At 37.5% G+C, this 20,817-nt stretch overlaps 1 long non-coding RNA gene and 1 pseudogene across 1 annotated transcript in view; both read left to right on the plus strand.

Moving 5' to 3' along the window:
• The window catches only part of LOC140843741 (uncharacterized), a 124,256-nt gene that overhangs the window by 55,837 nt on the left and 47,602 nt on the right, over positions 1–20,817 (plus strand). The window lies entirely within an intron of this gene.
• Positions 289–3,130, plus strand: LOC140844102 (F-box only protein 28 pseudogene; annotated as a pseudogene).

A 20,817-nucleotide genomic window follows, 5' to 3' on the forward strand; every position in this document is an offset into this window, starting at 1 on the left:
TACTCTCCTCCGATAAATACTCCACAGTTTTCATTTCGCTCCACATCATTACTACTCTGAGATAGCTGAGCCTCACACTTGTGGCATCAATTTTATTTTTCCAGTATGAAATGTCAGCAGGTTAAGGGATCAGGCACTCGAGAGCTACACATCTTTTGTAACATGTACTCTCTTATTTAAGGGGCAATATTATAGCAATCTGGAGATGAAAGCAGGCTGTATTTTCCATCTTCTTCAACCCTCTTTTCCATTAATTTTTAGGTTAGGGTGGCCTCACTTCTGTCATGTTTAAAAAGCAGCTGATAGGATAAAACCACCAAGATGGCGGCGGTGGCGGCGGGGGCGGGGCATATGGCTGAGGAAGGAGGCGGTGGCCACAGCGATGGCGGCTCCTCTTCGTCAGTGGGCTCTACCCAGAGACTTCCCCTTCAGCCCCCACCGCAGGCCCCGCAGCCGGGCTCCCAAGCGCCCCCCGCCCCGGCGCTGGCTCCGGACCAGCTGCCACAAAACAACACGCTGGTGGCGCTGCCCATCATAGCCATCGAGAATATCCTCAGCTTTATGTCCTACCACGAAATTAGCCAGGTCCGCCTGGTTTGTAAAAGAATGGATTTGGTTTGCCAGAGAATATTGAATCAGGGATTCTTAAAGTGGAGAGATACCATAATTTATGTCAGAAACAAGTTAAAGCACAACTCCCAAGGAGAGAGTCAGAAAGGAGAAACCATTCATTAGCTCGTCATGCAGACATTCTCGCTGCTGTTGAAACAAGGCTGTCACTTTTAAACATGACTTTTATGAAGTATGTGGATTCCAATCTCTGTTGCTTCATCCCAGGAAAGGTAATTGATGAGATTTATCGCGTGTTGAGATATGTCAATTCTACCAGAGCCCCTCAACGAGCTCATGAAGTACTTCAAGAGTTAAGGGATATTTCCTCCATGGCAATGGAGTACTTTGATGAAAAGATTGTTCCAATTCTGAAGAGAAAGTTACCAGGATCAGATGTATCTGGAAGACTCATGGGCTCTCCTCCAGTTCCAGGACCTTCTGCAGCTCTTCTCCAAGCAGAACCCTTCAAGACAAGAGGTTACCAAACTCCAGCAGCAGGTTAAGACAAATGGTGCTGGTGTGACTGTTCTCAGGCGTGAAATTTCTGAGCTTCTCACCAAAGTGCAAGAAAAGCAGAAGCAGCTTCAATACCAGGACCAGAAACTGCTAGAGCAGACCCAGATCATAGGCGAGCAGAATGCACGCTTGGCAGAGCTGGAACGCAAACTACGAGAAGTAATGGAAAGTGCAGTAGGAAACTCCTCAGGGTCTGGGCAGAATGAAGAGTCTCCTCGGAAGCGGAAAAAGGCAGCAGAAGCCATAGACTCTCTTAGGAAATCTAAACGTCTCCGGGACAGAAAGTAAATTGGAACGTGGTTCAAGCTTCAGAGGAAGACATCTTAGTAGCTTCAGCAGTTACGCGTATCAAGATACTGTGAGCAACCTGGTGTCCCTTAGGCTCCGAGACTTTCAGAACAGAACTTAAACTTGAACTCTCATGGTTGGGACATTCTTTCCCTGCTTTCCTGGTTGAACTGATGCACAGACCTTTTACTTTGCAATAGATTTATACTAACCAGACCTGTCCTATCATGTTTTGAGGAGTTAACTTTTTTTCTGTGCAGGTAATGTTTAAAGTAAGTTTGTTTCTGCATATATGCACATTACATAAGGAAATTAAAGCAGTCTTGACAGACTAGAAGTTAAGTTTAATACAGAAAATGTCCTGTTCACTTGAAAAAAAAAGACCTACTTTTTAAATGGACAGTATCTTGTTTTTTAAAGAAAAAAGTTGGCTTTTTGTTATAAGTGACCTTTGTCTGGAATGTCTGAAGAGTAGTAAATGCTTTTTGGTATTGAAGTAATGGTAACTAAAACAGACTTTCATAGTATTGACTGTAGAAGGGCCTCTACAGTGTTGACTATATATTTTTATAAACTACTGGCAAGGGACTTAACCCAGTTGTTACATACATTTTCAGTTCTCTTCTGGAGCCATGTCCTACATTTGCATGGATAGATGCATGCATTGCCTAGTCTGTCACTTAAAGGCTCTTGCACTGGTATTGACCTTGAACCTCTGTACTTCTCCACTTTTAGAGCAGTGTCTTAGTTTAAGTGCTTAACATCTTCACCACAACAGCTTGCCTCGGGTGTGTGGAAGGGATTTGTTAGTCCATTTGTCCTCCAGTTTCACAGGAATGAGAGAATATTAAAGCCTGTTGATTTATCTGTTCTCTGTAGGGTTCAGGTACACTGGCTAAGTCAGAACCCCAAATTCCAAGGCTCTTTGAATCAGTATTGGACCTCTGATAACTAGTACTATTCCAGAGTACCATGTGCTCACTGATTGATCAAATGTGATTACCAGTGGCAACACAGTTTTGTCATTGAAAGAAATCTCATTGGAGAAATTTGTACAAAAAAAGCATTGTGATCATTGTGTTTCTGGGGGGGTGACCTGAGGGAAGCTTTTTAATATTAACTTCAAGCTTTCCTTATCCTGCAACCTTAAACAAAAGCTTTAGTTTTATTTGCACTCTTGTGCTTGTAACTGGAAAAGCATGTCTTGTACTGTTCAACCTTCTAAGTGGTCACTTCAACAACAAATTATACACAGTGGTTATTTTCCCATTGTATGTGTTTGAGACACTCAACTGATACTGTCTTAGTTTTATTTTAATGTACTAAATTATGTAGTTATTATTTGTTAAATTCTCTTAAACTGTTGCCTTGGGCTACAGTTACTCAAATTTAGGTGTAATTAGAAAACTGTCCTTTTCCAGGTGGGAGTTTGAAATCTAAGGTTTTGGTAAGTACCTTAGTTAAAAGCACAAGGTTACCACCTTTTTTGTCCATTCAACATGACATGGTTATGCATCTCTAGGTTAACCTCACCAAATGGAACTTTTTCTTACCCATTTTTAATATTGTCCTTAGATTTTGAGCAATTCTATGTCTAACTTTGAAACTCCATTTACAATGTAGTATGTTTTCAATGAAAAAACCATAAAATAATATCCAAGTGTTTCATGGTTTGTTGGGAAGGTAATTTTAAAATAAACAATTTCCAAAAACATTTGTCAGCCAAGGTCATCCATAAAAGTCCCCGTCTGGAACTCATTTTCTCAGCAGGTCTCATTTTTATAACCATAGGAATTAGCCATGTTGTCATAATTCTGGAGGAGGCCTACTGAAATACTCATGGCCTTCAATAGCCTGCTTTCCTGGTAATAGGAAGACTTTTTTCAGTAACAGAAATACATTTTTCCTGGTTTACAAAGTATGATCCTTATGTATCAAAGGGATATATAACCTCAGATGATTTCTTTAGCAGTTGTTAATTACTTAAAGTTTCCTGGGTTTCTTTTTAAACTGCATCTAGATACCCTAAACATACCTGTAGTCTCCCATTAGTTAATATATTTGGCTGCATAATAAGCATTCATACTATCAGAAAGTAGATTTCTTGTTTTAAAATCCAGATTTCTACAGTACACCTGTCATCTCCTGTCTGTAAGAGTAGGGGATTGTATCTGTTACTGCATGAATGTTGCATAACAGGAGGAGAGTAAGCTCTATGGTTCAGTGTTTTTTAAGTCTTCAATCTCATTTAGACTATCTGGCTAAAACATGTTAGGATATACTGCCTTGACCAGTTGATAACTGTTAAACTTGCTTTTGAATAGCATAATGGTATTTAAGGTTCAACAAATCACAAGTTATTTTGATCAGCTACAGTTGATATATGCTAGAGGAAAACTGTAAATAAGGTAACTGAGAGAACCATCCTGCCCTGAATTATATATACTCAGTGATTTTAATGCTGTGTGTTAATACTGTTGTTCTAGAACAACCTTTCATAAAATATTCTTGTCCTCTTCCTTGGCTGTTTTTCAAGGAGACCTCTATGTAATGGGCCATTCCCACTGGTACAACACTACAGACAAAGATAGAATGTGAAAAGGCCAGGTAAGAAATGGGAAGGACTGCCCCCCTACCCCTCAGGCCAACAGGACCCTCTGCTTATCTCCCACAGGGACCTGGCTTGGTTTCCACAGACTCTGAAATATGAATTATTTCAGAACATGAGGTTATGGAACCTGTTGTTTTCCAACCTCATCTTGTACAGAGCCTGAAGTTAATGGGATGAACACAAATGTGTTTACAGTAATCATACTGTTTTAAAAACTATTGGGGTGCCATCAGGTCTAAAGCCACTGGTTTTGGAAACAACTTTTTTTTGTAGAAATGTGTTTTTTGGAGTACTGAACTTTACAGGGACTTGCCTTAATCTCTATTTAGTAGTTTCAAGATATATGTGGTATTATTCTACTTGTTAAAATGTTAAAATATTCTATGTAGCCCCAAAGGTGGGTAAAACAGTATAAGTAATGCCTAGATAAATAAGCTAAAAGGTGTCACTACAGCGGATTTTTTAGAGAAAATGGACATATGAACATAGGCTATGTGTAATAAAAATAATGGCACCTTAAGATTGCACTATTTTATATGCCATTTCATAGCCTGCACTTTAATCTCCAAAGAAACAATGTATGATGTCCCAGTTGTTCCTTATTATTAATGAACTTTTTCCTAAGACAGGGCACTTAATTCTATTTTGCTATACTGAATTAGTTTCTTAGAGGGGGATACATTTTTTGAGTTCTCTATTTCCTTAGCCATAATATTTGTAGGATCTAGGAACTCCCTATCTTGTCTGTTTCCAATAGCATATAATTTTAATTTAATGTAATATAAAATCTCATACCTGGTGATCAGCACATTCTTATATCCTGCTCTAAGAATGAGTACCCATTTGTTAACACTTATCAAACCCTCTAAAAATAACATGCTGTAAATAAGACTTGAAGCCAGGAATAAAAGACATTCTGAAAGGAAATGTATAATGCAGTCTCTTGAATGACTGTTTCTAATATAAAATCCGATTTGATATGCCATCCAATTCTTTAACTTGGGATCTATCAGAAGTTCTTTAGTCCACAAAGGTTAATAAATTAAAACTACTTAATAACAAACTTCTATAACCTTCTATCTGAGGTGATCTACTTTCAAAAAATACTAATTTACAAAAGGGAAAACCAATTGACTGCTGCCTGCCATAATTTTACTTTTAATAGCAATATTTATACTTGTGATAAACATGATAGGCTTAAGTAATGTTGGCCTTTTCCAGCTTCCTAAGCATCTCTGTTAACAAATTCTGAAATTCCAAAGTTAAATACAAATTTTTCTCTGGGTCTGAAGAGAGAACCATGAGATTTGGAAACATTGGTAATCTGTTAGGTCCACTGCCAAAGTATACTGATCCATACTCAAGCTATAGCAAAAGTTTAGAGGTGTTTATACTCCTTTATGTGGTACCATGTCTGTTTACTTATGCTCATGAGCATCAATAAACCAGCTTACCTTCTGGGGAAAAAAAAAAAAAGCAGCTGATAGTGGAGTTAGCTGTAGGCTCTTTTGAAAGGAGACTCTTACTCCCCTCCCTTCCTTTTTTTAATGATGGGAAGATTATTTTCTTGGATATCCATAGTGTTTTGTTATTTTAGAGAGAAATAGAAATGAGGCCCTTCTTTGTAAAGGTGTGCCTCTAAAATTGTATTATTCCATAGTTATCAAATAAGTAAGTGGTTTAATTAAAAGACAACTCCAGGTTTTTAAAAATACATATATTTTTCACTTTGAGGTATAATTCATGAATAAAATTACATTTAAAGTGTAAAATGTGATGATTGATATATGTATACATTGTGAAAGGATTCCCACAATAAAGTTAATTAACACATTTATCACCTCAGTTACCTTTTTCCCCCCTTTCTTCTGGTGGGATGCTTAAGTTCTACTGTCTTAGAAAATGGCAATTACACAATACAGTGTTACTAACTGTAGTCACCACATTATATACTAGATCCTCTGACTCCATTCATTTTAAAAATGGAAGTCTGTACCCTTTGATCAACATCTCTGCTTTCTCCCATTCCCCAGCCCCTGGAAACCACCATTATACTCTGTTTCTATGAGGTCAATGATTATTTTTCTTTAGATTCCACATATAGATGATTCTATTCAGTATTTCTCTTTTTCTGCCTGGCTTATTTCACTTAGTATAATTTCCTGCAGATTTATCCATTTTGTTGCAAATGGTGGGATTTCTTTCTTTTTATGGTTGAATAATGTTACATTGTGTGTATATATACCACATCTTCTTTACTCGTCCATCAACAGATATTTAGGTTGTCTCCATTCCTTAGCAATTGTGAATAATGCTGCTATGAACATGCAAGTATAGCTCTCTTCTTGAGCTAACACTTTCATTTACTTTGGATGTATACCCAGAAACAGGGTTTCTGGATTGTATGTCAATTCTACTCTTAAATTCTTGAGGAACCTCAATACTGTTTTCCAAAATTTATTGCATAGGATTACAATGAGAATGAAATATAACAATGTGTGAAGTTTTTCCATTATGAGTGGCACATTGCATGTGATTCATAAGTTTTCTTCATCTGATCTTACATGTACATAGGAAGATTGTGTGGAAATATACCCAATTCTATACCATTTTTACAGTGAAAATGACTTACCTAAAGAAGGTAATCTGAAATATTAGGTCAGAGAATAAATGAATGAAGGGAAAATATCTTGAACCCAGGGAAAGTGAAGTGTTCTGTGAGTGTTTCTTTGGCTAGTCTTTGAAGTGGTCTAATTTGTTACCTAGGGTAGATTTCCAATAAAAGAAAGAGGTTATATAAGTGATTAGAAAGATAATGAATCTTTCTAATCTTCAGGGTATTATACAATATAAAGAAGTAAAAGCAACATTATTTTAATTAGAAGGAGGAGTGTGAATAGAAATAGGCAGAGGATTTGTTTAAAAATATAAATGTAATAACTCTAATATAATAACATAAACTAGTGGTGATTAAGATCAGGACTTTGGAATCACACAGATGTGGGTTCCATCCTAGCTTTTCCATATGCTATGTAACATGCACAGGTAATCAACCTCTAAGATGTAATATCTGTATAACGATAGTAATATCTATGCAGTTGAATCATATGAAATTGCCATTTTGGTAGGTCAAAACCCAACACATACTGGATATTTCATATAATTCAATCTAGTTGTGGGAATAAAAAGATACTATATGAATGTTTAGGACTCCTGGTTTCTGATCCAGTAGGTAAGAAGCTTAGAAGTTGTCACTTCATCCTAATAAGTAAAAACCTGAACAAGCTGAAAAAGCAACAACTTTTCTTAGACCCCATAAGAAAAGTAAGGTCACAGGGCAAACCACTGTCTCCAAAATTGAAGAGACACACAGGTAAATACAGAGTATCATGATTTACCAGAGCAGACACCCACAAACAAAAAACTCTGAGGGAATAAGTGCCAGGGTGGGAAAACCTGAATTATAATTGATGAATTGCCTAAGACAAAAACTCTGGGAATTAACAGCTCAGAGGAGATCCAGTCATAAGGGAGATCCCACATTTTTGTGAGTTTTACTTCCAGAAGTTTGACCTGGTTCTGACAGGGAATATCAGAGGAAAAATCCCTTTATGCTTCTGGCAGGGTGAGGGGAAAAGAACCCATTTCAAAATAAGCCAGAGCATTTTGTTCTTAACAAGTTGGCTCTCAGGTATATAAAGCTGGTTCAACATTTGAAAATTAGTTAATGTAATCCATCAGCAACAGGCTAAAGAAGAAAAAAAGAAAATCAGATGATCATATGAATAGATACAGAAAAGGCATTTGACAAAATCCTATAAAAATACTCATGAAAAAACATTCAGTAAACTAGGAATAGAGGGGAATGTCCTCAACTTGATAAATAATTACCTACAGAGAGGCAGAGCCAAGATGGCAGCGTGAGTAGAACAGTGGGAATCTCCTCCCAAAAACATATATATTTTTGAAAATACAACAAATACAACTAATCCTAAAAGAGAGACCAGAAGACACAGGACAACAGCAAGACCACATCCACACCCACAAGAACCCAGCACCTCACAAAGGGGGTAAGATACAAGCCCCAGCCCGGTGGGACCTGAGTGCCCTTCACCCCAGCTCCTGGTGGGAGGAGAGCAGTTGGAGCAGGGAGGGAAAGGTAGCCCAGGACTGCTAAACACCCAGCCCTAGCCATTGCACCAGAGCGCAGACACAGTGCATGCATGGGGTGCTGGAAACTAGGGAAACAGGATAGCAAGACCATAGAGCAGGTCCCAAAGCCAGCTCCCCTGTGACAAAGAAAAGTGAGGGCTTTTTGAAAGTCTTAAAGGGACAGGGATGCCACAGCTGGACAGAAGATTCCTGGGTCAAAGTCCAGCAGCTAGAAATTCCAGGGAACCCCAGGCACACTAACCCCCTGGGCAACAGCTCTGAGACCCCTCACGGAGGTAAACAGCCAAACAGCCCCCCATCCATTACCCCTCTGGGGCCCCGCCATAGAAGAGCAGCAGCATGAGGCTGGCCAGGCCCACAGCAAGGGAGCTTCCTCCATACTGGCCGCACAAAATACAGAGACCCAGTCTACATGCAATTGCCCAACAGAAGCCACTAGGGGTCGCAGTTGTCCCAGTAAAAAAAAGGCCAGGAGCTAGTGGAAAGCTTGGCCCTCCCAGCTGACAGAAAGTAAATAGCTCACCATTGCACCTATCAACATGAAAAGGCAAAAAAATGTGATCCAGACAAGACTAACCCAGACAGCTTCGGCATCTGCTACATCTTCCCCTGAGAAGGAACCTGGGGAGATAGATTTAACCAGTCTTCCTGAAAAAGAACTCATAACAAAAGTCATAACCATGCTGCTGGACTTGCAGAGAAACATGCAAGATCTAAGGAGGGATAATACAGAAATAAAACAAGCTCTGGAAGGACTTCAAAACAGAATGGATGAGATGCAAGAGACCATTAATGGTCTAGAAAACAGAGAACAGGAATGCAGAGAAGCTGATGCAGAGAGAGATAAAAGGATCTCCAGGAATGAAAGAATTTTAAGAGAAGTGAGTGACCAATCGAAATGGAACAATATCTGCAATATAGGGGTACCAGAAGAAGAAGAGAGAGAAAAAGGGATAGAAAGTCTCTGAAGAAATAATTGCTGAAAACTTCCCCAAACTAAGGGAGGAAATGGCCTCTCAGACCACAGAGGCACACAGAACTCCCATGACAAGCGATCCAAGGAGGGCAACACAAAGACACACAATAATTAAAATGGCAAAGATCAAAGACAAGGACAAAGTATTAAAGGCAGCCAGAGAGAAAAGAAAGGTCACCTACAAAGGAAAACCCATCAGGCTATCATCAGACTTCTCAACAGAAACCCTACAGGCCAGATGAGAATGGCATGATATACTTAATGCAATGAAACAGAAGGGCCTCGAACCAAGATTACTGTATCCAGCATGATTATCATTTAAATATGAAGGAGGGGTTAAACAATTCCCAGACAAGCAAAAGTTGAGGGAATTTGCCTCCCACAAACCACCTCTACAGGGCATCTTACAGGGACTGCTCTAGATGGGAGCACTCCTAGAAAGAGCACAGAACGAAACACCCAACATATGAACAAGGAAGGAGGAGGAATAAGATGGAAGAGAAATAAAGAATCATCAGACCGTGTTTATAATAGCTCAATAAGCAAGAAAAGTTAGACAGTAAGATAGTAAAGAAGCTAACCTTAAACCTTTGGTAACCAAAAACTTAAAGCCTGCAATGGCAATAAGTACATATCTCTCAATAGTCACCCTAAATGTAAATGAACTGAATGCACCAATCAAAAGACACAGAGTAATAGAATGGATAAAAAAGTAAGATCCATCCATATGCTGCTTACAAGAGACTCATCTCAAACCCAAAGACATGCACAGACTTAAAGTCAAGGGATGGAAAAGATATTTCAGGCAAACAACAGAGAGAAAAAAGCAGGTGTTGCAATACTAGTATCAGACAAAATAGACTTCAAAATAAAGAAAGTGACAAAAGATAAAGAAAGACATTACATAATGATAAAGGGCTCCATCCAACAAGAGGATATAGACATTATAAATATATATGCACCCAATACAGGAGCACCAACATATGTGAAACAAATACTAACAGAATTAAAGAGGAAATAGAATGTAATGCATTCGTTCTGGGAGACTTAAGCACACCACTCACTCCAAAGGATAGATCCACCAGACTGAAAATAAGTAAGGACACAGAAGCACTGAACAACACACTAGAACAGATGGACCTAATAGAAATCTACAGAACTCTACATCTAAAAGCAACAGGATACACATTCTTCTCAAGTACACATGGAACATTCTCCAGAATAGACCACATAGTAGGCCACAAAAAGAGCCTCAGTAAATTCCAAAAGATTGAAATCCTACCAACCAACTGTTCAAACCACAAAGGCATAAAACTAGAAATAAACTGTACAAAGATAGCAAAAAGGCTCACAAAAACATGGAGGCTTAACAACACACTCCTAAATAATCAATGGATCAATGACCAAATCAGAATGCAGATCCAGCAATATATGGAAACAATTGACAACAAAAACACAAAGCCCCAACTATTGTGGGATACAGCAAAAGCAGTCTTAAGAGGAAAGTATATAGCAATCCAGGCATATTTAAAAAAGGAACAACAATCCCAAATGAATGTTCTAATGTCACAATTATCGAAATTGGAAAAAGAAGAACAAATGAGGCCTAAGGTCAGCAGAAGAAGGGACATAATAAAGGTCAGAGAAGACATAAATAAAATTGAGAAGAATAAAACAATAGAAAAAATCAATGAAACCAAGAGCTGGTTCTTCGAGAAAATAAACAAAATAGATAAGCCTCTAGCCAGACCTATTAAAAGGAAAAGAGAGTCAACACAAATCAACAGAATCAGAACCGAGAAAGGAAAAATCACAACAGACCCCACAGAAATACAAAGAATTATTAGAGACTACTATGAAAACCTATATGCTAACAAGCTGGGAAACCTAGGAGAAATGCACAATTTCCTAGAAAAATACAACCTTCCAAGACAGACCCAGAAAGAAACAGAAAATCTAAACAGACCAATTACCAGCAACGAAATCGAAGAGGTAATCAAAAAACTACCAAAGAACAAAACCCCCGGGCCAGATAGATTCACCTCGGAATTTTATCAGACATACAGAGAAGACATAATACCCATTCTCCTTAAAGTTTTCCAAAAAATAGAAGAGGAGGGAATACTTCCAAACTCATTCTATGAAGCCAACATCACCCTAACACCAAAACCAGGCAAAGACCCCACCAAAAAAGAAAACTACAGACCAATATCCCTGATGAACGTAGATGCAAAAATACTCAACAAAATATTACCAAGCGAATTCAAAAATACATCAAAAGGATCGTACACTATGACCAAGTGGGATTATCCCAGGGATGCAAGGATGGTACAACATTTCAAAATCCATCAACATCATCCACCACATAAACAAAAAGAAAGACAAAAACCACATGATCATCTCCATAGACACTGAAAAAACATTCGCTAAAATTCAACATCCATTCATGATAAAAACTCTCAACAAAATGGGTATAGAGGGCAAGTACTTCAACATAATAAAGGCTATATCTAATAAACCCACAGCCGACATCATACTGAACAGCGAGAAGCTGAAAGCTTTTCCTCTGCAATCGGGAACAAGACAGGGATGCCCACTATTCCCACTATTATTCAACATAGTACTGGAGGTCCTAGCCATGGCAATTAGACAAAACAAAGAAATACAAGTAATCCAGATTGATAAAGAAGAAGTTAAACTGTCACTATTTGCAGATGACATGATACTGTACATAGAAAACCCTAAAGACTCCACTCTAAAACTACTAGAACTAATATCGGAATTAAGCAAAGTTGCAGGATACAAAATTAACACACAGAAACCTGTGGCTTTCCTATACACTAACAATAAACTAATAGAGAAATCAGGAAGACAATTCCATTCACAATAACATCAAAAAGAATAAAATACCTAGGAATAAACCTAACCAAGGAAGTGAAAGACCTATACCCTGAAAACTATAAGACACTCTTAAGAGAAATTAAAGAGGACACTAACAAATGGAAACTCATCACATGCTCTTGGCTAGGAAGAATTAATATCATCAAAGTGGCCATTCTGCCCAAAGCAATATACAGATTTGATGCAATCCCTTTCAAATTACCTACAGCTTTCTTCAATGAACTGGAACAAATAGTTAAAAAATTCATATGGAAACACCAAAGACCCCGAATAGCTAAAGCAATCCTGAGAAGGAAGAATAAAGTGGGGCATCTCACTCCCCAACTTCAAGCTCTACTACAAAGCCACAGTAATCAGACAATTTGGTACTGACACAAGAACAGAGCCACAGACCAATGGAACAGAATAGAGACTCCAAACATTAACCCAAACATATATGGTCAACTAATATTCGATAAAGAGGCCATGGACATACAATGGGGAAATGATAGTCTCTTCAACAGATGGTGCTGGCAAAACTGGACAGCTACATGTAAGAGAATGAAACTGGATCACTGTCTAACACCATACACAAAAGTAAATTAGAAATGGATCAAATACTTGAATGTAAATCATGAAACTATAAAACTCTTAGAAAAAAACATAGGCAAAAATCTCTTGGACATAAACATGAGTGACCTTTTCTTGAACATATCTCCCCGGGCAAGGGAAACAAATGCAAAAATGAACAAATGGGACTATATCAAGCTGAAAAGCTTCTGTACAGCAAAGGACACCATCAATAGAACAAAAAGGTATCCTACAGTATGGGAGAATATATTCGAAAATGACAGATCCGGTAAAGGGTTGACATCGAAAATATATAAAGAGCTCTCACACCTCAACAAACAAAAAACAAATAACCCAATTAAGAAATGGGCTGAGGAACTGAACAGACGGTTCTCCAAAAAAGAAATACAGTTGGCCAACAGACACATGAAAAGATGCTCCACATCGATTGTCATCAGAGAAATGCAAATTAAAACCACAATGAGATATCATCTCACACCAGTAAGGATGGCCACCATCCAAAAGACAATAAACAACAAATGTTGGCGAGGTTGTGGAGAAAGGGGAACACTCCTACACTGCTGGTGGGAATGTAAATTAGTTCAACCATTGTGGAAAGCAGTATGGAGGTTCCTCAAAATGCTCAAAATAGAAGTACCATTTGACCCAGGAATTCCACTTCTAGGAATTTACCCTAAGAATGCAGCACTCCAGTTTGAAGAAGATAGATGCACCCCTATGTTTATCGCAGCACTGTTTACAATAGCCAAGATATGGAAGCAATCTAAATGTCCATCAGTAGATTAATGGATAAAGAAGATGTACATATACACAATGGAATATTACTCAGCCATAAGAAAAAAACAAATCCTACCATTCGCAACAACATGGATAGAGCTAGTGGGTATTATGCTCAGTGAAATAAGGCAGGTGGAGAAAGACAAATACCAAATGGTTTCACTCATATGTGGAGTATAAGAACAAAAGAAAACTGAAGGAACAAAACAACAGGAGAATCACAGAACCCAAGAATGGACTATAGTTGCCAAAGGGAAAGGGCCTGGGGTTGATGGGTGGGAAGGAAGGGATAAGGGCTGGAAGAAAAGAAAGGGGGCATTACGATTAGCTTGTATAGTGTTGGGGGGGGCACAGGGAGGGCTGTACAGCACAGAGAAGACAAGTAGTGATTTTACAGCATCTTACTATGTTGAAGGACAGTGACTGAACTTGGTGACTAGTAGTGATTTTATAGCATCTTACTATTTTTATGGATAGTGACTGTGAACAGGGATGTGGGGGGAACTTGGTGAAGGGGAGAGCCTAGTAAACATAATGTCTTTCATGTAATTGTAGATTAATGATACCAAAATAAAAATAAAAAATAAATAAAAAATTACCTACAAAAACCCTACAGCTAACATTATATTTAATGATGAGAAACTCAAAGCTTTCCTATTAAAGTCAGGAAGAAGGCGAAGATGTCCTCTTTCACCAGTGGTTTTTTTCTTTTTTTGGTATCATGAATCTACAATTACAGGAGGAACATTATGTTTACTAGGCTCCCCCCTTCACCAATTCCCCCCCACACACCCCATTACAGTCAGTGTCCATCAGCGTAGTAAGATGCTGTAGAATCACTACTTGTCTTCTCTATGCTGTACAGCCCTTCCCGTGCCTCCCCCCACATTATAAATGTTAATCGCAATGCCCCCTTTCTTTTTTCCCCTCCTTATCCCTCCCTTCCCACCCATCCTCCCCAGTCCCTTTTCCTTTGTTAACTGTTAGTCCATTCTTGGGTTCTGTGATTCTGCTGTTGTTCAGTTCCTTCCGTTTTTTCTTTGTTCTTATACTCCACATATGAGTGAAATCATTTGGTACTTGTCTTTGTCCACCTGGCTTATTTCACTGAGCATAATAACCTCTAGCTCCATCCATGTTGTTGCAAATGGTAGGATTTGTTTTCTTCTTATGGCTGAATAATATTTCATTGTGTCTAGGTACCACATCCTCTTTATCCATTCATCTACTGATGGACACTTAGGTTGCTTCCTTTTCTTGGCTATTGTAAATAGTGCAGCAATAAACATAGGGGTGCATCTGTCTTTTTCAAACTGAAGTGCTGCATTCTTAGGGTAAATTTCTAGAAGTAGAATTCCTGGGTCAAATAGTATTTCTATTTTGAGTACTTTGAGGAACCTCCATACCGCTTTCCACAATGGTTGAACTAATTTACATTCCCACCAGCAGTGTAGGAGGGCTCCCCTTTCTCCACAACCTTGCCAACATTTGTTGTTTATTGGCTTTTGGATGGTGGCCATGCTTACTGGTGTGAGGTGATATCTCATTGTGGTTTTAATTTGCATTTCTCTGATGACAAGCGATGGGGAACATCTTTTCCTGTGTCTGTTGGCCATCTGAATTTCTTCTTTAGAGAACTGTCTATTCAGCTCCACTGCCCATTTTTTAATTGGAATATTTGCTTTCTGTTTGTTGAGGTGCATGAGCTCTTTATATATTTTGGATGTCAAGCCTTTATCCAATCTGTCATTTATGAATATATTCTCCCATACCTTTTGTTCTGTTGATGGTGTCCTTTGCTGCACAGAATCTTTTCAGCTTGATATAGTCCCACTTGTTCATTTTTGCTTTTGTTTCTCTTTCCTGTGGAGATATGTTCATGAAGAAGTTGCTCCTGTTTATGTCCAAGAGATTTTTGCCTTTGTTTTTTTCTAAAAGTTTTAAGGTTTCATGACTTACATTCGAATTTACTTTTGTGTATGGAGTTAGACAGTGATCCAGTTTCATTCTCTTACATGTAGCTGTCCAGTTTTGCCAACATCAGCTGTTGAAGAGGCTTTCATTTCCCCATTGTATGTCCATGGCTCCTTTATCGTATATTAATTGACCATATATGTTTGGGTTAATGTCTGGAGTCTCTATTCTGTTCCACTGCTCTGTGGGTCTGTTCTTGTGCCAGTACCAAATTGTCTTGATTACTGTGGCTTTGTAGTAGAGCATGAAGTTGGGGAGTGAGATCACCCCACCACTTTATTCTTCCTTCTCAGGATTGCTTTAGCTATTCAGGGTCTTTGGTGTTCCCATATGAATTTTTTAACTATTTGTTCCAGTTCATTGAAGAGTGCTGTTGGTAATTTGATAGGAATTGCATTGAATCTGTAGATTGCTTTAGGCAAGATGGCCATTTTGACAATATTAATTCTTCCTAGCCAAGAGCAGGCAATGAGTTTCCATTTGTTAGTGTCCTCTTTAATTTCTCTTAAGAGTGTCTTGTAGTTTTCAGGGTATAGGTTTTTCACTTCCTTGGTTAGGTTTATTCCTAGGTATTTTACTCTTTTTGCTGCAATTGTGAATGGGATTGTTTTCCTCATTTCTCTATTAGTTTATTGTTAGTATATAGGAAAGCCACAGATTTCTGTATATTAATTTTGTATCCTGCAACTTTGCTGAATTTTGATATCAGTTCTAGTAGTTTTGGAGTGGAGTCTTTAGGGTTTTTTATGTACAATATCATGTCATCTGCAAAAAATGACAGTTTGACTTCTTTACCAATCTGGATTCTTTGTATTTCTTTCTTTTGTCTAATTACTGTGGCTAGAACCTCTAGTACTGTGTTGAATAGTAGTGGGGAGAGTGGGGATCCCTGTCTTGTTCCCAATCTTAGAGGAAAAGATTTCATCTTCTAACTGTTAACTATGATGTTGGCTGTGGGTTTATTAGATATAGCCTTTATTATGTTGAAGTACTTGCCCTCTATACCCATTTTGTTGAGAGTTTTTATCATGAATGGATGTTGAATTTTGTCAAATGCTTTTTCAGCATCTATGGAGATGATCATGTGGTTTTTGTCCTTCTTTTTGTTGATGTGGTAGATGATGTTAATGGATTTTTGAATGTTGTGCCATCCTTGCATTCCTGAGATGCATCCCACTTGGTCATGGTGTATGATCATCTGGATGTTTTTTTAAATTCGGTTTGCTAATATTTTGTTGAGTATTTTTGCACCTATGTTCGTCAGGGATATTGGTCTGTAGTTTTCTTTTTTGGTGGGGTCTTTGCCTGGTTTTGGTGTTAGAGTGATGTTGGCTTCATAGAATGAGTTTGGAAGTATTCCCTCCTCTTCTATTTTTTGGAAAACTTTAAGGAGAATGGGTATTATGTCTTCTCTGTATGTCTGATAAAATTCCGAGGTGAATCTATCTGGCCCGGGGGTTTTGTTCTTTGGTAGTTTTTTGATTACCTCTTCAATTTCATTGCTGGTAATTGGTCTGTTTAGATTATCTGTTTCTTTCTGGGTCAGTCTTGGAAGGTTGTATTTTTCTAGGAAGTTGTGCATTTCTCCTAGGTTTCCCAGCTTGTTAGAATATAGGTTTTCATAGTAGTCTCTAATAATTCTTTGTATTTCTGTGGGGTCTGTTGTGATTTTTCCTTTCTCGGTTCTGATTCTGTTGATTTGTGTTGACTCTCTTTTCCTCTTAATAGGTCTGGCTAGAGGCTTATCTATTTTGTTTATTTTCTCGAAGAACCAGCTCTTGGTTTCATTGATTTTTTCTATTGTTTTATTCTTCTCAATTTTATTTATGTCTTCTCTGACCTTTATTATGTCCCTTCTTCTGCTGACCTTAGGCCTCATTTGTTCTTCTTTTTCCAATTTCGATAATTGTGACATTAGAACATTCATTTGGGATTGTTGTTCCTTTTTTAAATATGCCTGGATTGCTATATACTTTCCTCTTAAGACTGCTTTTGCTGTATCCCACAATAGTTGGGGCTTTGTGTTGTTGTTGTCAATTGTTTCCATATATTGCTGGATCTGCATTCTGATTTGGTCATTGATCCATTGATTATTTAGGAGCATGTTGTTAAGCCTCCATGTGTTTGTGAGCCTTTTTGCTATCTTTGTACAGTTTATTTCTAGTTTTATGACTCTGTGGTCTGAACAGTTGGTTGGTAGGATTTCAATCTTTTGGAATTTACTGAGGCTCTTTTTGTGGCCTAGTATGTGGTCTATTCTGGAGAATGTTCCATGTGCACTTGAGAAGAATGTGTATCCTGCTGATTTTGGGTGCAGAGTTCTACTGATGTCTATTATTTCCATGTGTTCTAGTGTGCTGTTGTTCAGTGCCTCTGTGTCCTTACTTATTTTCTGTCTAGTGGATATGTCCTTGGGTTGAGTGGTGTGTTGAAGTCTCCTAGAATGAATACATTGCATTCTATTTCCTCCATTAATTCTGTTCACCAGTGCTTTTTAACATTGTATTGGTAGTTTCAGCTAATGCAATAAGTAAATAAATAAAGGTATAAATTGGGAATGAAGAAATAAACTGTCTTCATTCAAAGATGACGTGATCTATGTAGTTAATCCAAAATAACCGACAAAAAAACCAAAAGCTGATATTAATAAGCAGTTATATCAAGGTTGTAAGACAGAGATTAGTATGTAAAAATCAATTGCTTTCCTATATACCAGCAATGAACAAGTGAAATTTTAAACTAAAAACACAATATCATTTACATTAGCATCCCCCAAAATGAAATACTTAGGTAGATATTAAACCAAATATAAACAAGGTCAATATGAGGAAAATTAAAAAATTCTTGGTCAACAAATCAAAGAACTAATGAAATGGAAAGATATTTCATGTTTGTGGACAGGAAGATGCAATATTGCCAAGATCTCAGTTCTTCTCAGTTTGATCTATAGATTCAATTCAAAACCAACAAAAATTTCAGCAAGTTTTTTTTGTGGATATAAGCAAATTGATTCTTCAGTTTCTATAGAGAGGCCAAAACCGCAGAATAGTCAGTGCAGTACTGAAGGAGAAGACTAAAATTGGAGGGTTAACACTACCCAACTTCACGACTTACCATAAAGCTGCAGTAGTCAAGACACCATAGTACTCTGAAAGAAAAGACAAATAGATCAGTGGAACACAATAGAGAGCCCTGAAGAGATCTCACATAAATATAGTAAAGTAATCTTTGACAAAGGAGCAAAGGAAATACAATGGGGTGAAGATTTTCTCCTCAAGAAATGGTAATGAAATGGTGCTAGTTATCCTCATGCAAAAAAATGAATCTAGACCCAGACTTTAGCCCTTTCACAAAAAGTTTAAAGATTGGATGGTGTTTTGTATGTATTGGGAGGACATGTTTGAAAAAAAATGAAAATGGGGGCACAAAAGCAGAGTTAGAAAAATGAAAATTTATGCTGATAAGATCTGGGACAAAGGTATGTAACTTAAGAAAGAAGTGCTGCAACGAATACAAAAAATCCTACAAATGCATGGAGGCTAAATGCCTTGTTTCTAAATAATCAGTGGATCAATGGCCAAATTAAAACAAATCAAAGAATACATGGAGACAAATGAAAACAACAATTCAACAGCCCAAAATCTGTGGGATGCTGCAAAGGCAGTTCTAAGAAGAAAATACATAGCAATATAGGCTTGCCTCAAAAAATAAGAACAATCCCAAATAAACAGTCTAAACTCACAATTAAAGCACCTAGAAAAGGAAGAACTAATGACACCCAAAGTTAGTAGAAGGAAGGACATAATAGAGATAAGAGCAGAGAAAAATAGAAGAGAATAAAACAAAAGAAAAAAAAAACAATGAAACCAGGAGCTGATTCCTTGAGAAAATAAGCAAAATATATAAACTGCTAACCATACTTATCAAGAGAAAAAGAGAGTACACACATAAAACAAATCAGAAATGAAGAAGGAATAATCACAGAGAATACCACAGAAATACAAAGAATTATTAGAGACTATTATGAAACATTATATGACAAAAATTCAACAACCTAGAAGAAATGGACAACTTCCTAGAAAAATACAACTTTCCAAAACTGACCCAGGAGGAAACAGAAAATCTGAACAGACCAATTACCAGCAATGAGATAGACTTGGTAATCAAAAAATTTCCCCCCAAAACAAATGCCAGATCCAGACCACTTCACAGCTGAATTCTACCACATGTATAAAAAAGAGCTAATACACATCCTTCTTAAAGTTTTCCAAAAATTACAAGAGGAGGGAATACTTCCAAACTTATTCTGAGGCCAGCATCACTCTAATACCAAAACCAGACAAATATACTACCAAAAAAGAAAATTATAGGCCAATGTCCCTGATGAACATATATACAAAAATCTTCAACAAAATATTAGCAAACCAAATTTTAAAATACATCAAAAAGATCACCCATCATGACCAAGAGGGATTTATTCAAGGGGTGCAATGACAGCGTAATATTCATATATCAGTTAATATCATACACATTAACAAAATGAAGAACAAAAACCACATGATCATCTCAAAAGATGGTGAAAAAACATTTGACAAAACTCAATGTCCATTGGTGATAAAATCTCTCAACAAAATGGGGATAGAAGGTAAGTACCTCAACATAGTTAAGGCCATAAATGACAAATACACAGCCAACATCATACTTAATAGTGGAAAGCTGAAAGCTTTTCCTCTGAGATCAGGAATGAGACAAGGATGTTTTCTTTTACCACTTTTATTCAACATAGTACTGGAGGTCCTAGCCATGGCTATCACACAAAACAAAGTGATAAAAGGCATCCAGATTGGCAAGGAAGAAGTTAAACTGTCACTATTTGCAGATGACATGATTATACATAGAAAACCCTAAAGACTCCACCCAAAAACTACTAGAACTAATAATGTAATTCAGCAAAGCTGCTGGATACAAAATTAATACACAGAAATCTGTTGCTTTCCTATATACTAAAAACAAACTAGCAGGAAGAGGAATCAGGAAAACAAATCCATTTAAAAGTGCATCAAAGGAAACAAAATACCTAGGAATAACCAAAACCAAGGAGGTGAAAGACCTATACTCTGAAAACTATAAGACACTCATGAGAGAAATTAAAAGAGACACCTATAAATAGAAAAACATCCCATGCTCATGGATAGGAAGAATTAATATTGCCAAAATGGCCATCCTGCCCTAAGCAATTTATGGACTTAATACAATCACTATCAAAATACCAAAAGCATTTTTCAATGAACTAGAACAAATAGTTCTAAACTTCACATGGAGCCAAAAAGACCCTGAATAGCCAAATCCATCCTGAGAAAGAAGAACAAGCTCAGAGGATTATGCTCCCTGACTTCAAGCTCTACTACACAGCTATAAT

The sequence above is a fragment of the Manis javanica genome, chromosome 10 (genome assembly GCF_040802235.1).
Source record: "Manis javanica isolate MJ-LG chromosome 10, MJ_LKY, whole genome shotgun sequence".
Taxonomy (NCBI): Eukaryota; Metazoa; Chordata; class Mammalia; order Pholidota; family Manidae; genus Manis; species Manis javanica.